Genomic DNA, 16126 nt, shown 5'->3' with positions numbered 1-16126 from the left:
ATTAGATACACAGCTCAGCAGTCAGTATCACACAGGATAGGATTAGATACACAGCTCAGCAGTCAGTATCACACAGGATAGGATTAGATGTCCAGCAGTCAGTATCACACAGGATAGGATTAGATACACGGCTCAGCAGTCAGTATCACACAGGAGAGAATTAGATACATGGCTCAGCAGACAGTATCACACAGGAGAGGATTAGATGTCCAGCAGATTGCCAAGTGTTTTGAAACAGCAGGGAGCAGCTCCTCCTATGTTTTGCAGGGGCTGCAGCTGGTCGGGTGTTTTGGAAAGAGCTGCTCGGTCTCCAGCAGCTCGTCCTGGTTCCTCTCCGGCAGCTGTATGTGCAGAGTGAACATCCAAGCCCTGTTATGCTGGAACAGTACAGCATCCAGGGCTTGCAATAGAGTGCAAATGGAGCTAAAAGGAAAGCACTGGGCTCTAATAAAATGGCGCCTGGCCACACCTACAGCTGTGAATTGAGCCGCCCACAGAGGCGTGCCCAGTTCACTCCTGATGCTGCTGCAATGATACAGATAGGGTCGGGAGCCGACCGTTATGTCTTATGCCCAGGGACTGCCGTAAATGAGCATGGAAAGTGTCGTTCAGCAGCCAGAGAGGTAAGATGGCAGCCCCCAGTGGCTGCATTAATACAGTAAAAAAAACCAAACCATACACACCACTGAGTCAAGCTTAGGGGACAATATCTTTTTATACTGTTTTCTTTTTTGCATTAAATTATGAAAAAACACGGCACCTTCCCTTTAAGGCAATTAAACTATAAAATTAATCTTGGGCTGATGCTTTTACTCTGATCACGAATCGTAGACTACCCAGTGGGTAACAGGACATCCTCCCCGGCGGCCATTTGCTCTAGGTGCAGTTCCCTTACTGACCTGAGAGACCAAGGGGGCGCCGGAGAGCTGTGCCTGTGTAGTTACGTCACATTGGTGACGTGGGAGGAACGAGTCCTGTGTTGTGTCCTCCACAATGTCCTTTCATGTTTTTACATCTCCTTTTTTGGATTTGAATTGATTCCAATAAATTGACCTTTAATATAAGATTTCTCAGTGCTGGATTTTCACATTTTTCTTCTGTTCCTGTTGTCGGGAGCATCAACCTATTTTCCATCTTCCTCTATTTCGACATTGCCTTGCATAGTTTCGGTTCGTGGTAAGCTGATGAGCTAATGTTTTCTTTTCCAGAAATAAAGTAGTCAAGCAATAAAATGAATGAAATAAAACAACTTACAACTAGTCAAAGAAAAATCAAGGTCAACCCAAAAATAAGGCTATGGAATGTCCTCTTGAACTTTAATGAGGCTTCCATTCAGTTGGGTGTAAAATATTCACTTTTCGGTGAAAACACTACGTACCCGTCAGTGAGGAACCGCTGGTTTCCTCTATTATACACAGGAAGTCCAGTTATGTAATCTATTATTTCCTGAAGGCCTTCAATAATTATTATTCGGGCATTCTTCTGCTCCTTTCGCTCCCCGCTGATGCTGTCACGTGTAGGGTTTGTGTCATTCCTGTGGTATATCTATAGAAGTGAATGGCTCACAACAGAAGATGTAAAAGTTCGGCTCCACTTTATACCAGGGAATCTAACAATAGCAAATTGTCAATACCAGTAAATTTTTTGATTCAACCAGAGCAATCTTGGCCACTGTGCTTACAACCACTATCACTCCCTACCTCTCGCTCGCACCCTTTAACCCTTCAAAAAATGATAATAAATATAATACACATTTTGTGAAATTTGTTAAGTGAGATTTTCTGGAAGCCATATTACCAATATTTGCTTCACAGTTACCAAAATGTCACACAGGCCTTTATAAATGTTAACTTTATATAGCACTCACCTATCAAAATGAGATTTTCCCAAAAAAAGTGCGACATTTTCAAAAAACGTTGTATATGTAGTAAATTTAAAAAGTCTACATACCTCTGTAAAAAAATAGCAGTTTTTTGTTATGTAAAAAAAAAATCGTAAAAAAAAAAATCATGCCAAGAAAAATAATTTTCCCAATTTTTTCCACCTTTTATGTCACCCATACTCTGTATAAATTCATTGAAAAATAGACTGAAATATTTTTCAGGTTGAAAAAAAACAAAAACTAGCTAAGATAATGTGTTAGCATAAATATGCACACCCTTAGTTTAATACTTTGTTGAAGACCTCTTTGATTTTATGACAGTATTCCTTCTTTTTGGGTAGGAGTCTATCAGTATGGCACATCTAGAATTGGTGATCTTTGCCCACTCTTCCTTGAAGTAGCTCCACATCTGTCAGATTGCTGGGCATCTCCATTGTACAGCGTCCTCTTCAAGTCTCGCACATATTTTTCATTTGGATTCAGGTCTGGGCTCTGGCTGGGCCATTACAAAACTATGATCTTCTTCTGGAGAAGCCATTGTTTTTGTTGATTTGGAGGTTGCTTAGAATCAATGTCATGCTGAAAAGTGAAATTCCACTTCATCTTCAGCTTTTTCAGCAGAGGCCTGAAGGTTATGATCCAAAATGACTGATATTTGGAACTGTTCATAATTCTCTCTACCTTGAATAATGACCAAGGTACACCTGCCATAAAACAGCCCCAAAGCACAATTCTGGCCCATCAGGTTTAACTGTGGGTGTGGAGATCTTTTGGAGATGTGCAATGTTGGCTTTCCCGACAAACATACCTTTTGAAATCATGGCCAAAAAAGTTCAACCTTGGTCTCATCAGACCATAACATGTTCCTCCTTGCTTTTGTCAAACTTTAAGTAGGATGTGGCACAATATAACCGGGCTTGAATGTTTTTCTTTGTAAGAAAAGGATGACGTATACGGAAGAGTGTTGTCACATGCAGTAAATAACCAGTACTTGTCCGAAATTCCTGAAGTTCTTTTAATGTTGGTGTTGGCCACTTGGCAACCTTCCAGACTGATTTGCTCCTTTTCTTTTCATCAACTTTTGAGGGACATCCAGGTCTAGTTCTAGTTAGTGTCACTGATGTGCGAATTTCAGCCACTTCTTCATGACGTCTTCACAGTATTCCATGGTAGAGCTAATGCCTTGAAAATTTTTTTTATCTACTTCTTACTGTTAACTTTCAACAATGAGATCCCTTTGCTGTGTTCTCAGCTGTTTACGGACCATGGCTTTTGCTGTAAAAACTAAAAAAATGTCAGGAAAATCCTACGAGAACACTGAAATTTTACCATGTGAACAGTACCTATATGAGCAGGGTTCAGAGAGGCAATGTCTGATGTGGACATGCTGTGTGAGACGGCTTTATATGTGTACTTTATAGGTACTGTTCACATCGTAAAATGCTCTGATGGGTATACCTTGGCATTTGGTAGAGCAGCTTAGCATACATTTTTTGCAAAAAACATATCAACTAAATACCCTGTTTTGTTATCATCTTTTTACTAGCACTTGCTGTTTATTGTTGGTATTTTTTTACAGCAGAGTATTTTTTCACGTTTGTTGTACTGTGTTTCTCTGAGTTCCAGTCTCTTTGTGGTGTGACCACTGTCTTACCGACTTGTTCACTGTATGTGCAGGGCGCATGCGTTCGTTTGTACACATTATTTTAGTCTTGATGCTTTATTTCCCCCTCCAAATTATTTCAGTTTGTTTCTCAATGGATGTTTACAGATTATGGGTGACATAAAGGTGTAAAAAGTTCTAAAATGATTGTTTTTGGTAGTTTTTACATGATGAAAACCTGCAAATGTAACAGGGGTGTGTAGACTTTTTAAATCTACTGTGTAGATAAGTTTAAATCTTGGAAAATCAGCAAGCCATGCCACACCACATGAGCACAAAAGGGCTAAAGGATGTGACTCTAGATTTTTTTTGTGTGTCTTCTGCAGTAATAAAAATGTGTGCCGTGTATAACCCAGAGTGGTACTGCAGTATATAGAACAGTTTCAAGTCCCTAAGGCATCTAAAAAAATAAAAGTAAGAATTAAAAATAAAATTAAAAAATAAATCACGGAATGAGGTGGGGAAGTCAGGGAGTCCGAGGTCAAAAGTCAGGAGAGTACATCATAAAAAGTGGGGTGAGGCAAAGGCATAGTCAAGTCACAGTCTTGGGTCAAAATTCCAAGAAGGTAACAGATCTAGACAAAGGGGTGAAGCAAACAGATGGTCAAAGGCAAATCAAAGGTCTGTCAACAAAGAACAAAATACTAGAACTCAAGGCACAGAGAAAAAACACACACCAAACTGATCAAAGATACAACTGACATATATAAGGTGCAGACAGGCAGCTAAATAGCCTGAGAATCATTGAGAATAGGTGACACCTGTAGGAATCCCAGCACACCCTGGTCATGACTGAGCGACTGGACTGTCACTCACCACATTGACAGCTCAACAAGCCCAAGCATCAGATTGGATGGCTACACTGTCTATCAAAATACTGACAACTCAGCATGCCCCTGACCCAGATTAGACAACTGAGCTGCCACTCACCACACTGACAGGAGGAATTGTGACACAGACTGTCACCTTTATGTTGCAAAATCACAATAAGGGGTAAAGTAAAGTAAAAAAATCCCTAAAATATTGACAGAATTGCTTTCACTGCTTCTACCCACAATTTTATAAAATGTACTATATTATATACAACTTTATAAACAAAGGAGTTGCCAGCTCCCAACGCAAGGCAAGTGTTGAACCCTTTAACCAGTAATAATGCCCTGAGAATGTTCCCTTTAGAAAGTATTAATGCCCCCTAAGAAACACTTTGAAAAGGACTAACGCCCCACATGCTGTTGATAATTGACTAATTTGAGTGACTGATTCTTCTTCTCCTCTACACATAGACCTGACCAACACAGGTGGAGCAATGAAGAATTGTCATTGTGATGCTAACGTCTTGTAGACTATTGACTTTTTGTTTGGAAATTTTGTGATGAGGGCAACTGGGGCCTTCTGACCTGCACTCAACAGCTTCATAGGCATATAAAAGGGCGCTAAGTGTAAAGGGAACTTTACAAAAAAAAGTGCCTAAACACTAATAGGCAGGTAGCTACATACCTGCCTGTTGTACTCGGTGCTGTTCTTCGCTGGCACAGAGCAGTCAAAGACTGCTTCTACCATCTCGTCAACAGAGCGGCGCACTCTTTTCCGCCCTTCTCTGTCGACAAGGCGTGACTGCCGATGGCAGTTCTGCAGTGGAGAGGGGAGCAAGTACTAATGAGCTAAAAAACAGGCTACACTCATACAAGAGAAAAATCGACTTTGCAAACTGTATATGTGGGTGGTCTGAAAATGAATGAAGGGATGACGAGTGCAGAATGAAAACTTATTGCAATTTTATTAACCTCTAGATCATTGTTTGCATCTCAAACATAGCCCTACTTTTCTTTTTAAAAACAGGCCAGTCTTTAATAAGTTAAAACTTTTTGATCTGTTAATCTTCGCGTCTTCGCGAGCGCGTCCAGCCCTTCTTTGTTTCTTGTTGTTTTTCCCTTTTCCTGCAGAAGAGTTAATATATGCGGTTTCAGGCTTAGCCCTTGTACAGCACGTAATTTCATCTAACCCCAGGGAGATGGTGCCGTACTACGCCATTCCTTCCCAGCCTACTTCCAGGAGAGTTCAATTTGGACTCGAAAACGACAAACGATTCCGACAATGAAGCCTTCTCACGTGTGTCTCATAAGTGTAAAGTTTACTAACATTCTGCAGGTCACTAGTGCTCAGTGCTCATGCTGAGAGGGTGGAGGAAGGAGGTGGGCCTGAGGAAGAGACTGAAACTCGCTCATTCCAAGATGAAGCAAGATGTGAGCTGGTATGTGGAGCTACGAGCACTGATATGTCTGCAGTTGGGTTTGTGCTGCTAGATCGGAGTCAGATTTGGGCCCTCAGTTCTTGGCGTAAGGTGAGTAGAGCGTGATCCCAGTCCGAAACATTGCTGGGGGAGGTGGGCAGCAAACATTGCTGGGGGAAGGAGTAGGGAAGGTTCAAACTTCTCTCTATTTTATGGATTTTTATGCATATTATGAAATAGTTTGTAAGTAAGATTATGAATAGGCTCCGTCACACACGACCTACCCCCAAAAACCAAGACTCTAACGTTCATTCCATAACTTACGGAAATAAATTTCCAAAAAGTGGAACATTTTTTAAAAATGTTGATATTAATGAAATTTCTAATATATTGATAAACCATCTTTAACAGAAATATAGACGAAAATGAGTATTTATATCTTTTCTCTTATGTGATTACTGCATATTTTTAAAAATATATATATATATATTTGGTGAATCTGTTCAAAAACTTCTTCTTGTGTATGACTAGCTTAAGATCAGGTTCAGTCAGACTTGAGAAAAATAGTCCGATTTTCATCCATATGCCAACTATATTCATATGTTTCTTTTTTTTACATCGGTACAACATCCATACATCCACAGTTAAAACATTTACATTACTAGTTATTAACTGCAATGTAACTGTAAAAAAAAGTGATGCAGATGATCTCTGTGGGATTTGTTTTTTTTTTTTTGGCGCACCAATTTATTATTATTATTATTATTATTATTATTATTATTATTATTATTATTATTATTATTATGCATTGCTTATATAGTGGAATTATATGCAGCAGCGCTTTACAGACATTAATAAGAATTCTCTTGTAAATTGAGTCAAGGTAATAGATTATGCTGCACTTCTCCTCCAGTTCCACAAAGATGATCAATGTGGTTGACAGATTTTTGTGACAAACTTCTAATGTGAGGGTTTGTCCACAAGTTAGGAAAAACGTAAAATAAAGTTAAGCAAAATTAATATAAAAAGTCACCAAAGTTAAGTGAAATTATCATAAATCTTTTTACAAAACTTTCTATTGCATAAACGCCATTAAAATCTATACATATGCATAACTAGATTGAGACGTTCTTTTTACATATCAATTTTTGCATTTCACTCTAACAGAAAATTAATCATAATAATTAAACATTGAATTACATAGAGTACAAAGTGGTAAATCTATATAGTACATCTACCACAGTGGCGCAGCATGGGTTGTCAACGCCTGGGGTAAGGCAAGTATTTTGCGCACCATAACCCGTGAACCGATAGTGCTCCAGAAGTTCCTCCCATTAGTTCATTATTTAACCCCTAATCCCTAGCCTAATCCTTGCCCTAGCCCTAACCTAGTCCTTAAACCTAACCCTAACAACGCTAACTCTCACCCTAAAGCAATCACTAATCCTAACCATAGTTGGGGTTAGAAGAAGTAAAAAAAAATATAAAAACTGCTTTTAGTAATGAATGAAGGTAGAATTTAATCATGTGCACTGCACCTTATTCAATACTGTCTCCATTCATTAGCTGCTAATCTTCTGTCATCTCCAGCTTAGGCAGCACACACAGTGGGGTAACTGGAGTCCGATGGGCCCTAGAGTAAAATTTAGACCTGGGACCCCACCTGCATATTGATCAGATGTATGGGCCCTGGTAGCATTCTAGATGCCCTTTGGAATTCTCGCTCAGTGTGTAACAAACTCTCCTTCATTCATGACTTTTTCCTTTCTAATTCTCTTAACCTTCTGGCTCTTACTGAAACCTGGATCCAGCAGTCAGACACTACCGCTGCTGCTGCTCTTTCATACGGGGGACTACACTTCTCTCATACCCCAAGATTAGACAATAGAGCAGGTGGAGGCATTGGTCTGCTCCTATCACCAAAATGTACCTTTCAGATTATCCCTCAAGTACCCTCACTTGCCTTCCCTTCTTTTGAGGTCCATACCGTCAGACTCTACACCCCCTTCTCCATGCGAGTGGCGGTGGTAAATCGTCCTCCCGGCCCCTCCCATCAGTTCCTGGATCATTTTGCCACTTGGCTTCCACATTTTCTCTCCTGTGACATCCCTACCCTCATCATGGGCGATTTCAACATCCCCATTGCTCTTCCCCTCTCCCCATCTGCTACTCACCTTTTATCTCTAACCTCCTCGTTTGGCCTTTTGCAGCTTACTAATTCTCCAACGCATGAAGACGGGAACTCTCTCGACTTGGTCTTCTCTCGGCTTTGTGCAGTGGATGATTTTTCAAACTCCCCTCTCCCGCTCTCTGACCACAACCTTCTTTCATTCTCTATCAAGAACTGCCAGGCTGCTCAGGTCACCCCCACTGTCCATACTTATAGAAACATACAGGCCATTAACACCCAGAAACTTATGAAGAACTTGCAGTCTTCATTGGCCCCTATCTCCTCCCTCTCATGTCCTGATTCTGCATTGAAGCATTACAATGAAACACTTCAAAGTGCCCTGGATGAATTTGCACCTCCTATACATAGAACACCACAACACAGATGGCGACAACCCTGACACACCCTGCAAACACGTTTCCTGCAGTGGTGCTCCAGGTGCGCCGAACGTCTGTGGAGAAAATCCAACCTACCCAAAGATTTCATCCATTATAAGTTTATGCTTCGAACATACAACACTGCCCTTCACCTCTCAAAACAAACCTATTTCAACACCCTCATCACCTCCCTGTCCAATAACCCTATACGTCTCTTTGACACTTTTCATTCTCTACTCAACCCAAGAGTACAGGCCCCAACCACGGAACTTCGAGCATACGATCTGGCCAATTACTTCAAAGAAAAAATTGACCAGATCCGACAGGAGATTATCTCCCAATCACCTCATACCATGCACTGTCCTCCCTCCCTCACTGCATCTAGCTCACTCTCTGATTTTGAACCAGTCACAGAAGAAGAAGTAAGCAGGCTCCTTGCATCTTCTCGCCCAAACACTTGCACCAGTGACCCATTTCTGTCACATCTCCTCCATCCCCTTTCCCCTGCTGTCACCCCTCGCCTAACTAAAATATTTAACCTCTCTCTCTCTTCTGGTATCTTTCCCTCCTCATTTAAGCATGCCATCATACATTCACTACTTAAAAAACCATCCCTCGACCAAAACTGTGCCGCTAACTATAGACCTGTCTCTAATCTTCCCTTCATCTCTAAACTTCTGGAACGCCTGGTCCACTCTCGTCTTATCCGCTATCTCTTTGATAACTCTCTTCTTGACCCTCTCCAATCCAGTTTATGCTCTTTACACTCTACTGAAACTGCCCTCACTAAAGTCTCTAATGATCTACTAACAGCTAAATCAAATGGTCATTACTCCATGCTAATTCTCTTGGATCTCTCTGCAGCATTCGACACTGTGGATCACCAGCTCCTCCTCACTATGCTCCGTTCCATTGGCCTCAAGGACACCGTTCTCTCCTGGTTCTCCTCCTATCTTTCTGACGCTCCTTTACTGTATCTTTTGCTGGCTCCTCCTCCTCCCATCTTCCCCTCACTGTTGGGGTTCCTCAAGGATCAGTCCTAGGCCCCCTCCTCTTCTCTTTGTTTGACCAATAGGGGCAGTGTACAATCAGTAGATTTGGGTTCCAAGTACCATCTCTATGCTGATGACACCCAATTATATGCTTCTTTGTTATGATTGAGTCACCGTAGGAGGCAAAAATAGAAATGCTAGCTAAGTCCAGAAAACCAGAGAAGTTGGCAGCTATCGGATTGCAGACCCCTGAACCTATCAACACAATTAGCAGTAGCCGTGGGGGGCTCCTACGATGCCCTAGGCCCCTCGATCACAGCCGGAGGACTACATAGCCTAAAGACAGAAAGGGAAATCTAAACTGCCCCAGAGCAGACCCCAAAGCAAAAGGCAGCCCCCCACATATAATGACGGTGAAGCAAGAAGAAAGAACAAAACACAGAAAGATAGACTGAGCAAAGATGGGGCCCAAGCTAGCTTAGATAGGAAAGGACAGGAAGGCTGCTGTCTGCAATCCGTGAAAACCCCTATGAAAATAAGAGCCAACAAACTGACAGTAAAAAAGGCCCTGAAGACGCTAGGCTTCAAAAAAGGCTATGTCAGTACTCAGGAATATTCTGAAGACAGAGCAACAGGCAAAAGGAGATTCAGCTCACCCCAGCAGGGAATGGCAGAATCCAGAAAAGCAAGGAAAACAAAACACAATGCAAAAAGGCAAAGCAGAAATCTTAGCTTTAGATGAGCAGGAATCAGACTGGTTTCCTAGAAGTCCACAGAGAAATCACCCGCAGGCCAGAAGGGCGTCAGCAGCCTTATATCCAGTCATTAACTCCACTCAGCCAGTCATCATAATCAGCCCCAGGTGTTTGACAATCAGGCTCACTACCTTTCTTCACCAGAAGAGGGAGTTCCTCGGGCCTCAGTAGTGAAGGGGAAAATGAACTCACAACACTTCTTCTCCTGACATCACGCCTGCCTTTCTAGAAAACACCAGCGATTGTCTAAACACTGTGTCTAACATCATGTCCTCACTATATCAGAAACTGAACCTGTCAAAGACTGAACTCCTTGTGTTTCCTCCCGCTACTAATGTACCTATACCCGACATTGCCATTTCCGTGTGTGGTTCCACTATTACTCCCCAGCAACATGCCCGCTGTCTTGGGGTCATGCTTTACTCCGAGCTTTCCTTTGTCCCCCACATACGATCACTGGCTCGCTCTTGTTATCTGCACCTCAAAAACATTTCTAGAATTTGACCTTTTCTTACCTTTTACTCCGCAAAAACTCTTACTGTTTCTCTTATTGATTCTCGTCTCGACTATTGTAACTCTCTTCTAATCAGTCTCCCTCTTGCCAAACTCTCCCCCCTCCAATCTGTCTTGAATGCTGCTGCCAGGATCATATTCCTCGCCAATCGTTACACCGATGCCTCTACCTTGTGCCAGTCATTACACTGGCTACCCATCCTCTCCAGAATTCAGTACAAACTTATTACCCTCACCCACAAAGCTCTTCATGGCTTAGCACCACCCTACATCTCCTCCCTTGTTTCAGTATACCATCCTACCCACGCCCTCCGTTCTGCTGATGACCTGAGGTTAGCATCCTCAATAATCAGAACCTCCCACTCCCGTCTCCAAGACTATACACGTGCTGCGCCAATTCTTTGGAATGCACTTCCCAGGTCAATACGATTAGTCCCCAATCCCCACAATTTTAAGTGTGCCCTGAAAACTCATTTATTCAGACTGGCCTACCACCTCAACACATTAGCCTAATCTATCCCTATGTGGCACAGCCAAAAGTTTTTACCATAACCAGGTTCCCTGCATCATGTTCCCACATGCTTTATGCATCCATTAGCCCTCTGCGTCTGTACTGTTACACACTTAACATTATGGCTGGTCCATACAATCAGGGCAACTGTAACCACCCACCTTTCGTGTCTCCTTTTTTTCCTCATAGACTGTAAGCTTGCGAGCAGGGCCCTCATTCCTCTTGGTATCTGTTATGATCTATGTGATTATTGTTATGCTGTAATGTCTATTGTCTGTACAAGTCCCCTCTGAAATGTAAAGTGCTGCGGAATATGTCGGCGCTATAGAAATAAAATTTATTATTATAAGACATGTGTGTCCACCCCCCATGTAATGATGCCTTCTGTCCTGGCTCCTTCTTGTAATAATCTTCCCCGTGCTGGCATCTTGCAGGAATAATGTCCCCCTTTCTGGGCCCCTTCCAGTAATAATGTACCCATCCTGGAATCTTCCAGTAAAAATGCCTTCTTGGGCCCTTCCAATAATATTAATAATACCGTCATCCTTGGCCCCATGCTATAACAATGTCTCCCATCCTGAGCCCTTTCCTGGTATAATGTTCACCATCATGTAATAATGTTCCTCATCCAGGATCCCCTCCTATAATAATGTCTTCATTCCTGGGCCCTTCCAGTAATAATGCCCCCCTTCCTGGGCCCAATCCAATAACAATGTCCACTATCCTGGGCCTCTTCCTGATATAATGTCCCCCATCCTGGGCCCCTTCCTGGTTTAATGCCCCCAATCCTGAGGCCCTTCCTTTTTTCTCCAGCACATTTTAAAAAGAAACAGACGATTATTCTTACCTTCACCCACTCCCATGACGTGCGGTGTCCTCTATAGCTGGATCAGAAGCGGACAGATAACTTTGCCATGTTGGCATGGGCAGTGCATAATGTCACGGCCATGTGCTGCCCATCAAGTCAATGTCCATTGCTGTCCTCTGATTGGCCTCTAGGGAGCTGACATATCTCTGCACCGCAATACATTTCAGCAGAATGTGCGTCCCAGGACGCGCATCCAGATGAAATTGGCTCTGGCCCCCACTTGCACGGACCCGGTTATGCCTGGAGCACACAGAAATGGAGATAAGTTTGTCAGTGCCCACGATGGCAAAGTTCGCTTGATTATATTGACAACTCGTGTCCGTTTTAAGACACATGGATATAACAGAAAGGGGACTCCTTCTGTGACACAGGTTGGAAATCCGGTCTGTAAGTTTGGCTCCTGTTCCAACGGACTCAAAACATCAATGGACAAGCTATTCATTTGAATGGCTACAATGTCTATGCTCGGCATGCCAAGCTAGCCCAGGGGGGGTCCTGGTCAGGTCCCTGAAAGAATTCTCAGTATATCTGCTAGTACTTTGGTATGTAGAATATCCCACTAGTACTGATTGTTATTGCTTTATCCTAGTGACTTGCCAGAAATTTTGATTTAGTGTTTGTGATGTCATGGGTGACTGGATACTCCGCCTCCAGCAGGGCGAATTTACAGAGATAAGGGAAACACCAGGGAAAATGATACAATGGAGGGCCCTGCAATAGGGAACGGGGACATGGAGACCTCCTGCACTCCCCTGAGTCAGTGTCTCTACACTCCTGACGGTCCCTAGGCTGGTTCCGCACCTGGCGACGAGCAGGATACCTAAAAACCCTAGCTTGCCCTGCAACTATCCCTTTCCAATGAATTGGACGGTGCAGAAACTAATCCCACCACTGCACTAAAACACACATAAGGAAAGTTACAAACAGGGAAAAAACCACTTAGCTTTGCTCTGTTGCTATTGCTCCCAGCAACAGAGTCCAGCACCTGAGTGCAGCTTTCCTCCTGAATAGCTGCTACTTCACCAAAGCTTTGTCAGAGCTGCAAGGAACTCCTTACTGTAGCTCCTTCCACACCAGGACTCTGACTGAGCTGCAAGGAACTCTTCTCTAGCTCCTTCCTCCACCAATGATGGTTGGAAATTACCAATATCACCAACAGTGAGTGAGACCACCTGACTCTCCTTTATAGGCAAGAGCCAGAGCCATCACACCTGCTAGTGATTCCCATGTAATAATACTAGCCACCACCGGGGGCAAAACTAGAACTAAAGACACCACTGTGTAATGACCCTAATGGCCACCGGGGGCAAAACTAACTTTAAGCAAACAGCTTAAAGGAAAAAAAAGGTTACATGTGCTTTTATCTGTCACAAACCAGCATGGATCGTGACAGTGTTGAGCTTAGCAACCAATGAGTAAAAGCACTTAAATGGGCATTGTGCTTTCAGATTAGATCAGCAATGTTCAGCTCTTCTTGGAGACCCGAATAAGCAATGTACCAACTCTACTTTCTTTGGAACTATACACCTAAGACTGTAGAATGTAAGCCCGCAAAGAGGGCTGACGTTAGGGGCAGGAAGACCAGACTCTTCCAGGACCCCCAGCCAATGGTGTGCCGCTAATAGCAGCACATTACACAGCCGCTATGGAGCCCCTGAGTAAGAGGGGCCTGGCGCCTCTGACTCAGCAGCGTGTGCCAGCAGGGGAGCTGTTGAGATGCTCTGCAGGAGCCAGAGCAGCAGGGGAATGAGGAGGAGAGGTAAGTTATTGTGTGTGTCTGCATTATAGTGTGTGTCTGCATTATAGTGTGTGTATGCATTTGGCTATGGCCACACTATCAGTATTTCGTCAGTATTTCACATCAGTATTTGTAAGCCAAAACCTGGAGTGGGTCAGACATGAAGAATTGGTGCACTTGTTTCTATTATACCTTGTCATTTGATTGTTCCTCACCTGGTTTTGGTTTACAAATGCTGAGAAAAAATACTGAACAAATACTGATAGTGTGGCCGTAGCCTTATAGTGTGTGTCTTCTGCACAATACTGTGTGTGGGGGGGCTGCATTATAGTGTGTATGTGGGGGGGCTGCATTATACTCTGAGGGGGTTGCATTATACTTTGAGGGGGCTACATTATACTCTGAGAGGGGCTGTATTATGCTTTATGAGAGTACTACATTATACTCTATGAGGGGGGCTGCAGTATACTCTGAGGGGGGCTAAATTATACTCTATCAAGGACCATTGGGAGTGCATTTTACTATATGTACTATATGGGACCTGTTTTATACTGTATCAAGGACTATCTTTACCAATCATTTTTCCTCAGCCGCAGTAAGGGTAGGTGCACACGGTGAGTAAACTATACGGGTTAGACTCTGCGTACTTGCACAGCGTCCAGATGTAACAGCATAGTGGATGGGATTACAAGAAATCCCATGCCCACTATGCGTGAACAGACACCCAAGGCTCACCTGCGGAGGACATGCGGCGTGTCTCTACAGAACACGTCATGCCTATTTATCTTGTAGAGACAATGTATTGGACGCAGTGATTCCGCACGGTTCAATGAACAAATGCGGATTCACCTGCGTTCAATAGCTGACAGCTCTTTGGACATAGTGGACATGTGCGGTGTCCAAAGCGCTGTCAATTACTAAACGTGTGCACCTACCCTAAAGGGGACGAGAAACAAGCATCGAACGACTTCAGTAGTGTTGATCACGCTCGTTTTACTGGCCTGAACTCAGTGGAGGTAAATACAACAGAAATGTTTCTGTGTGATGTGCATTTGGGGCCCCACTTTAAACTTTTGCCCAGGGCCCCACTTTGTCTAAAACCGGTCCTGCCTGCAAGGACAGGGTCCTCTTCCCTCTGTACCAGTCTTTCATTGTTAGTTTATGTACTGTAAGTGATATTTGTATTTTGATGTAAAACCTTCTCATGTACAGCATGTGCTATATAAATAAATAATCCTAATAATAAGACTGGGCACTCCGAGATGAGCTAAGCAAAACCAAAGGGGTTCCACGAAAAGATTCTACCCCTCCATTGTAGTGATCAGAGGAAGTTGTGAACTTGTGACATGTCACTGTTTGTCAAAAGTTGTATACAATAATAAGCAACCTTTACCGTACTAAACATTTCAGATCTCACGGACCATTATCGTCAGTCAGTGGTATCTGAACGATAGAAAAATCAGAATTATTAACTAATATCCAGATTAGTGTAAAGTCATCAAGGAATATGACTAATCTTGACAAACAGAAAGGGAAAAAATATAAGATACATATTATTCCCATAGTTCCATTACATAGAGATATAAAAGTGAGATACAAAACAGGGTGAGCTACAAACAGCAATATTATTTGTGAAATAGTTCTGTCTTGTTATTATTGGTCTCTTATGACTTTATAGTATGTTTGATGCTTAGATTTGGATATTACAAAGGTATTGGAAGAACGAAAAGTCCAGTATATTAACTATGTTACCTTCTATGTACCAATGTTCCTAGAGATTAATTAATTGCACTTATCCTTCTCCATCAAACTTTTAGAAAAGAATGGAATTTACTGCGCTTAACCATCAAAAGCTACTACTGCTTTTAGCACTCCTGTCAGTTTCATAAGTCCAGGAACTGTTTTGAGTCTAATGCTATGTAACTCTCCATCCATTTTCTTTAAGTGGGCAGTTCCTCTTTATTAGTATATTCTGTTAGTACTATATGTGTTGGAACTTCCTTTCCCTCACTTTTTCAGTACGCCTCTGTGTTATCAAGAGGGGAAAGGGAGAACCCAAAAGACAATCACAAGGTCCAAGGTATAATAAATATAAAGATGCTTTATGAATAATTTAACAGGCAAGGATTAGTATGGACAAAACATGTATCAACCAACACACAAAACTGCATGCTGGAAGCACATCAGACCATGAGAGACCCAACCAAAAGGTAAAATATATAACATATGTATCACATATTATTACAAATAGTAGAACCAGGCAGTTAATTGTGCTATATATAAAGAAAGGAATGCTTACATGTACATGGGGCAAAGTAAACCCTAAATACTACCCATTTTAGGGAATATACCACACATCGTGTATCTATATAATGTCGCTATAATAGAAATAATGCAAAAGAAACATCATTGTTGGTTATTCACCTG

At 42.4% G+C, this 16126-nt stretch overlaps 1 protein-coding gene across 3 annotated transcripts in view; it reads left to right on the top strand.

The window, feature by feature from the left end:
• The window catches only part of TLR5 (toll like receptor 5), an 81655-nt gene that overhangs the window by 17447 nt on the left and 48082 nt on the right, over nt 1–16126 (top strand). Inside the window, exon 1 of one of the 3 annotated variants that reach the window (XM_073556768.1) lies at nt 5746–5886. The exons of the other annotated variants lie outside the window; for them this stretch is intronic. The gene's annotated coding sequence lies outside the window, so the exon portion shown is untranslated. Of the gene's footprint in view, nt 1–5745; nt 5887–16126 lie in introns of those variants that run through there. 3 annotated transcript variants of the gene reach the window in all.

The sequence above is a fragment of the Dendrobates tinctorius genome, unplaced genomic scaffold, assembly GCF_039654945.1.
Source record: "Dendrobates tinctorius isolate UK_male_01 unplaced genomic scaffold, ASM3965494v1 ptg000239l, whole genome shotgun sequence".
In the NCBI taxonomy this organism is placed as follows: Eukaryota; Metazoa; Chordata; class Amphibia; order Anura; family Dendrobatidae; genus Dendrobates; species Dendrobates tinctorius.
The sequence above is the reverse complement of the archived record's forward strand: the minus strand, read 5'-3'. Positions and strand labels throughout refer to the sequence as shown.